The 7251-nt window shown below is 33.0% G+C and overlaps 1 long non-coding RNA gene across 1 annotated transcript; it reads right to left on the bottom strand.

The window, feature by feature from the left end:
* Positions 1–5731: 5731 nt before the first annotated feature.
* On the bottom strand, positions 5732–7239 carry LOC136061745 (uncharacterized). Its single transcript, XR_010623596.1, has 2 exons — positions 6541–7239; positions 5732–6411 (listed from the first exon to the last, which is right to left on the bottom strand). It is a non-coding gene; the product is annotated as an uncharacterized LOC136061745 (long non-coding RNA).
* Positions 7240–7251: the final 12 nt, after the last annotated feature.

Below are 7251 nucleotides of genomic sequence, written 5' to 3'. Positions count from 1 at the left end.
CGGAATCTGTGGACCATCTTCTCATTCATTGTCCGGTAGCTTATGCTTTGTGGGTGCAAATGTTACAAGCTTTTGGGATTCAATGGGTTATGCCAGGTTCTGTGGTGAGTTTGGTGTCTTGTTGGAGTAATTGGTTGGGAAAATATGCTTCCGATGTATGGAATATGGTTCCTGGTTGTTTGATGTGGGTTGTTTGGTTGGAAAGAAACCGGCGCTCTTTTGAGAGTTTGGAGAGAACGCTTGATCAGTTACAAGCGATCAGCCGAAATACTCTTTTTGAATGGGCTAAGTGTTGGGGTTTTTCAAACTGTTCTTCTACTTTGGAGTTCTTTTCTACCCTTAGTAGTGCCTCTTAAGTTGCTTCTCTTATTCTGTTTTTAGTTGTTTTTGTTTGCTGTTTTTTGTGTTCACCATCATGAACACCTGTAATGGCTGTTTGCGTTCTTCTTGTTGAATAAAAGTCTTATTACTTATCAAAAAAAAAAAGTATCATCACCATCAAAATAAGGTGCGTCAGATATTACCATAGCTTACCTTGTCAGTGGTTAACTTACTGCACTTGATAGTCACGGGCTTGGTTCCTCAATTGAGTGGGTTCAAAACTGAAAAGAAAAATCTCTGCAATGAGAGTCTTCTGACGGGTAGCACAATTATAGGACAACAACTTTTTTTTTTTTTTTTTTTTTTTTTTTTTTTTTTTTTTTTTTTTTTTTTTTTTCTGATTCTTTCCTGCGGTAATTCTTCAACGGATCGATGTTTGCTCTGATACCAAATATGACGTAGGACAACCAGAACGAAAACTAAACAATAGAAAAATAAAGGAATATGACCTAGGAGTCAGCACCTAGGTCTTGCTTGGAGTCAGCACCAAGCGGGAAAACCACTAGGAGTCAGCACCTAGGGTAGACCTGGAGTCAGCACCAGATCAAAGAAAGACCAAACGGCCATTGTTTTCATTCATCAAAAATATCAGCCATCTCCCAAGGAGTACAATAAGTTGCTTATAAAGGATTGCTAAATCCTAGTTCTAATTGGCTAGGAAACCCTAATTGCCTTATTACAAAAATAACCTTACTTCTAAATTAAAATACTAAAAGTCCAATAACTAAAAGCCCAATAAACTAATAGGACCTAAAACATAAAAATACAATGGGCTTGCAAACATAAATAATACTAAATAATAATCTTCTTGTGTCTCCCTCATCAGAAGTGGATGGGAGTGGTCGTTTAGAAGAATTGGATTCTAGAAGAGGGTTGTACCCAAGTGCACAAAGCTCCCATTTTTTGCGGGATTTAGGAGAGGTTATGGTAGGTAGCCTTACTTTCAATTTTTTTTGGAGACGTTGATTCCCAAACTCGAACCTGTGACCGCTTTTGGAGAAAGACACTTGCCATTGTGCCAAGGTCCGAACTCTAGATTCTAGAAAAGGGTGTGATTAGGAAAAAGTGGAAATCGTTTAGGGAAAGCCAGTAGAACTGAATCCAGCCACCAAGGGTATAAGCTACAACAACAACAACAATAATAAAGTCTTAGTCCCAAATTTTGAAGTTAGCTATGGATCCTTAATAGATAAGCACAAGGGTATAAGTCTATTTTACCATTTTCGTTATGAATTTTTAGGGAATCTTACAGCCCGTTGGAGATTTTGAATGTCATGTTCCCTTTTTTATTTGCATATGCATATTATGACATGTTGGTCTGTGGAGATATGATAGTAGTTGTCTTTGGTGGGTGGTATCACTTTTTTGGTTGAACCTTTATGTAGGGTCTGTAAGAAAATTAGGTTATGTTTGGTCACAGTTTTTGTTTTCTATTTTCAAAAACTTGTTTTGGAGAATATAAAGAAAAAACAATTTTCTTGTATTTTTGAAATAAAAAACATGTTTGGTTAGTTGAAATTAAAAAAATAGTTTTTTGAAGAAAAAAATAGAAAATACTAAAATATGTTGTTACTAGGATTTGAATTCTAATGCTAACTCATTAAATGAGACAGATTCATTAAATTAAATGCATATTTTCATTGACTTTTGAAAATTAGAAACTAAAAACAGCCTTTTGCATGTTTCAGTTTCTTTCACAAATTGAGTTTTGAGAATAGTTTTTGTTTTCTATCAATTTGAAGTTACCAAACATACTCTTAATATAGAAAATTGTTTTTGAAAACAGAAAATAAGAGGAAAAAACAGTTGCCAAACATACTCTTAATTTTCCCTGGTTGGAGTTTCGTTTTCACGAAAGTATTAAAGAAAAACTCGAAACTAGTTATGAACTGTTTATCATTTGCCTCTCCACTGAGTTGCAGTCTCAAAGAAAGTAAAGTTTCTAAACTTTTTATTACCAGCGCCAAGTCATCTAGTTAAGGAATTTTGTGGTCAAGTAAGCTGTCTGAGGGCATAGTTGTGGAGCCAAAACTGTGTGGTCAAGTAAGTTCATAGAGAGATTGTCTTGCAAAGCTCTATGCCATGGATAAGCCCTTTCATTATTCCTTGTTTGCCCAACTTATCGAATTCCTTATTTGCCTAACTAGATCCTGATGGAATCAAATTTGACCATTTCTTCTTTGCCACCGATGAAACCCCATCAGTAATCGGTAAGCTTTCTTGGGTCGTCGTCGATGATCCTCTTAAGCCTCTTAGATTCGAAAGAACACCCATCAATCAAAATCCCCTGTATTTTGTTTGGGTCAGATTTTCCTTTTGCTCTTTCCCGAGAAACTGGGAGAGAAAAAGAGAGGTTTTTCTTTTCTTTTCTTTTTTTTGTGTTGTGGGGATTAACTAAATTTGCTTATAGCTCTAGTTCAGACAAAATAGTAAAGACTTGAAAACGTGGGTACGAGAAGAGAGAAGTGTTTTGAGGTATAGTTTAGTTTGTGTGTTGGGTTTGGAGCATTTTTTATATCTGACAAACAGCAAAATGATAAATCTTTGTGCGGTGTTTGTTCAAAGAGAAAAAAATATGTTTTTTCTTTTTTTTTTAATATTTCAGAATAAAGCAAAGTCTTGAGGATCAACCAACCATAGATACTTTCTTTTTTCACAATTCAAAAAGTCCACGTTGAAATACTGTAACAGTGTATTTGAATATTCAATACGAATAAAGGAGGGTTTGCTCATTATGAACCAGTGTTAGTGTTTTTTTAGGTTCCCACAAAGTCCAATTGAGAAAAGACTGGACCTAAAGGAAAGAACGAAAATTCGAGATCAGAAAACTTTTGGGCATTTTTATTATTCTGTTGCTTTTTTCTTTTTCTTTTTTTGGTATAAGAAAGAAGCTTAAATTCAATATATTCCTAGAAAATTGAAATGCGTTTTGAATCTTTTGATCATTTTTTGTAGTCGAAAATAGCCAAATAGCATCTTTTTGCAAAGTATGTTGCAATCTACTACTGTCTCAGAAATATATAAAGAACTACCACTTTTTGGGTTCTTAGGTTTGGCGAAATCAAGTTTTTCATGAAACTCGAGTATCATGGAAAAAATTTTCAAAATTTTTCAAAGTATATTTTTTCAAAGAACTTGAGTTTATGGAACTCGAGTTCTAAAGAAGTAGTAGATCCCTACATATATTCCAAAACAGTGATAAATTGCTAAATTTTTTCCTAAATAGTGATAGTGCACCACTTTTGCCTATTTTTGTATGCTTTAAAAAGAGTCAAGTTCGATTTATTCAATTGTGACAATTAGGCCAATTATATGTAATAATGGCAGGCATTAGTTACAACATTTAATAAAAATAAAGGAGGTTGGTATTTATTCTCCATTTGTTTTGGCAATAGTATTTTCTAAAAATTTAGTCATCTTTTATAAAACTATCACTTTTTCCTATATTTAGTAGCAATCTTAAATAAATTAAAAAATAATACCTTATCTTTCTTTATTTAGCTAATTGAGAGATAGAGTTGATTTCCAAGAAAAAGAAATTAGTGAAAAAGAATCTCTAAAATAAAGTCATACTTTTTATATTGGCCAAATATAGTTTTAATTTAACTCATTTTTTTTATGCTATCAAATACCGAAAAACACGAAAATTTATCTTTACATAAAATTTTTCATTAAAACAGATATAACGAGATAATAGGGTGACCTAATAATTATATTTCAAAAGTGAACTTATTTAATGATGACAAAAACCTATATCTCATTCTTGATTACCAGTATTATTTAAGGTGACTAGTGGTAGGGGTAAAGATTGTATCGGTTATAAAGTACACTTTCAAGTCATGTTTATCAACTAACAATTAGGAATTCAAAAATGCTTATCAGCTAAAAGTTGTCATGTTTATCAACTATCAAAAATTAAGCTATAAAAAAGAATTTTGGAATTCGAATGCCTCTAGAATAAAAAGTATTGAGAAAATTACACTTTATCCCAAAAGATATTAGCATCACGCTATATTTAAACCTCTTCTTTTTTTCTTTTCTTTTTTTGAGAAAATAAACCTTTCTTTTTTTAAGGATATGTTGTGATGTTATGTGAGATATTACTCCCCCAATCATAGGATTGGCTTTCTCTAAATGTAGAACTATCAATTTTAACAAAGATTGGAAATTATAAGATGAACCACATATCATGGAATTTCTACTATATTTGCAAGCAATGAATCTAGAATCAGCTTTAGGAAGCTTTTGAAAAGTGAGAATAATACTGAGGTGAGGTCACATTTGATTGGTTGGATAGGATGGCTGGACCATAATTGAAATCTTTCCATCTTCTTGAGAAAACTCATCTCACCTTTTCTTGCAGAGAGTTCACATTTCCTTACTACTCACAAAGACGCCTAATCTCTCTACATGCTAATCATAGATCGTATGTATCAAATGTCTCACATCCGATGTAGTTATCGGCTGTGATAGTACACTATTAAGGGGCCAACATCCCACTTTTAAGTCTTAACTATGCATATATCTCACTGTTAAGAGTGAATTTCTTGTTATTTAGAAATTGCAGGAAAGCCTGTAGTTGAAAAATCTAGTTTCTGGGTCCCCATAGATTCGAGTGGTACAAAGATTCAGGAAAAATTAAAAGGATTGTACATCTTATAATGGTGATACATTGAGCTTATTAATTAGTTAGTGCTTTGTAAAGTGTGGATTTCTCAATTTATATATCTAAATAACAAATGTGGAAACTGATACAGTATACACTACGCCCACTGCAAATTCTCGTATCAACCATACAGTCACAAATACAAAATATGCGTCCGTATATGTAAAACTTAAATTTCAATCTTTTTTTTTTTTTTTTTTCTTTGGGGCTAGAAACTCAAATTTCAATCTAGTGACATCCCCCTTTGTGGGATTTAATTCCGAGTTGAATTCCCTTATTTACACTTAAAAATCAACTAAGCGTGCGTTAACTCCAGCTTAAAAGGCCAACTTATTATACTATTCAGCTTATTTTTTGTATTATTCATGGACCTTATTACACTTTTTGGTACTATTTATGAGTCCTAATATACTATTTTAGCTAACTTTTACCTTTATCTATAATACTTTCAGCAAAAAAATTTCAATTTCAGCAAAATAAACAAATCTCAAACAGACCCCTAGGTATGCTATATTACATAACAGTTCATTATGGTTTATACCTGAAAGAAATGTTCAAAAGTTAACAAAAATATCAGTGAGTCTCGTCAGGTTGCGGAATCTTATTTTCTGGAGACACATTAATTCAAAATTGATCTATAATATGCAAAACAATGAATCAAAGTATGAAACTAACATATGAAAGTTCAAGAAACCTTGCAGAAGTGTGATATCACTGGAAGCAAAAATATTATACAATACGTGGAACACAACGACATGAATGACAATCAGCTAGATGCATCCACACGTTGACCCGTATATATCAATTACATTACCTACTTTATCTGTCTAATAGGAGTTCAAGCTTCACTTTGAAAGCAAAATTGAGGAAAATTATACGAAAAGAAAAGAGAATCTTATCTTGAATAGCTAATCAACATGGCAGTCATCATCAACTTCATGAACTCCATATACATCTTAACGAAGATAGATACTAGATACAAGCAAGCTTCATAGCCAATATGAATTTTTTCTTCCTTCGAAATTTTACAAAAATCTCCTATCAGCATTACCACCACATGAACCCCAGCACCTCTATAAGAAATAGTCACCATTTACATCTTTGAAGTTTGTTGATCAACTAGTTTCTGCAACTCTTAATTTGCTTTTCTTTTGGTGTATCACTGTCAATAGCTATCTATCAAACTTCAGATTCCAAGTCACAACTCAGCTCCCTTTCAAAAAATAATGCAGATCAGATTTGGGGCAGACAAAGCTCTCAGGGTGCTCTGACAGCAGTTCATAGGTTCCTTCTTGTTCCCTCTCTGATGAAGCATTATTGACTGTTGAAACATCTGTCATATGAAACTTTCCAAGAGGCACAACCTGAAAGAGCACATTAAGGAGAGGACAAAAGTCAGACTCCAAATAATAACAAGTCTGCAACAAACACAAGATCTTAAAGATAGATGTGATAAGCCAAATAGCAGGAACATTTTCTTTTTATATCATTACTTGATCATTGTTTGTAGCATCAACTGAAGCAGTCTTCAACCTTTTCACCATAGACGCACTGCTTGACATCTCTCCTTGGTCCTCATCCTCAAAGTTCTGATCTGAAACCTCTGCAGACAAACCAAAATGCATAAGAACAAATATAAAAGAAATATCACAAATGACTATAAGAATTAACATAATACACCAAACAACTTGCAAGAAAGGGATTTCTACAGCAATCACAAATGCTTGAGTTCTCAATTATCTGGACATGCAAATTAATAAGTGATATTTCTGGACCATCTTAACTGAATCATTTTCAGTCACCTTAAAGACATCATAAGAAATTATTACTTAATGATTCAAGGATACCTGTGGTTTCATCTTAAAATTGCATTGCTGTTTCGCATAACCATGGACTTCAGAAATTACTATTTGTATTCTCTTTTTTCTATTTTATGACACTAAATTTACATGTTTTCGGCAATGCATATGAATTAACATTTTTTGTGCCCAAGGAACAAGGATTTGATAGTGCCACATTATGGTTTGCCTGGCTTTTGCCAAAGCAAATGTATATAAAATTTATAAACGCTGTTAGCATATTGTCATTGTACTGTCACCAAGAGACTAGGGTCAACCTGACTCATATATATACCTTACTTAGGGTTCATTGTAAATACAAATTCATCATGATAAAGATGTTACTGTCTAGGCTTTCTGCTATGG

Source organism: Quercus suber, unplaced genomic scaffold (assembly GCF_002906115.3).
Source record: "Quercus suber isolate HL8 unplaced genomic scaffold, Cork oak 2.0 scaffold_347, whole genome shotgun sequence".
Taxonomy (NCBI): domain Eukaryota; kingdom Viridiplantae; phylum Streptophyta; class Magnoliopsida; order Fagales; family Fagaceae; genus Quercus; species Quercus suber.
The sequence above is the reverse complement of the archived record's forward strand: the minus strand, read 5'-3'. Positions and strand labels throughout refer to the sequence as shown.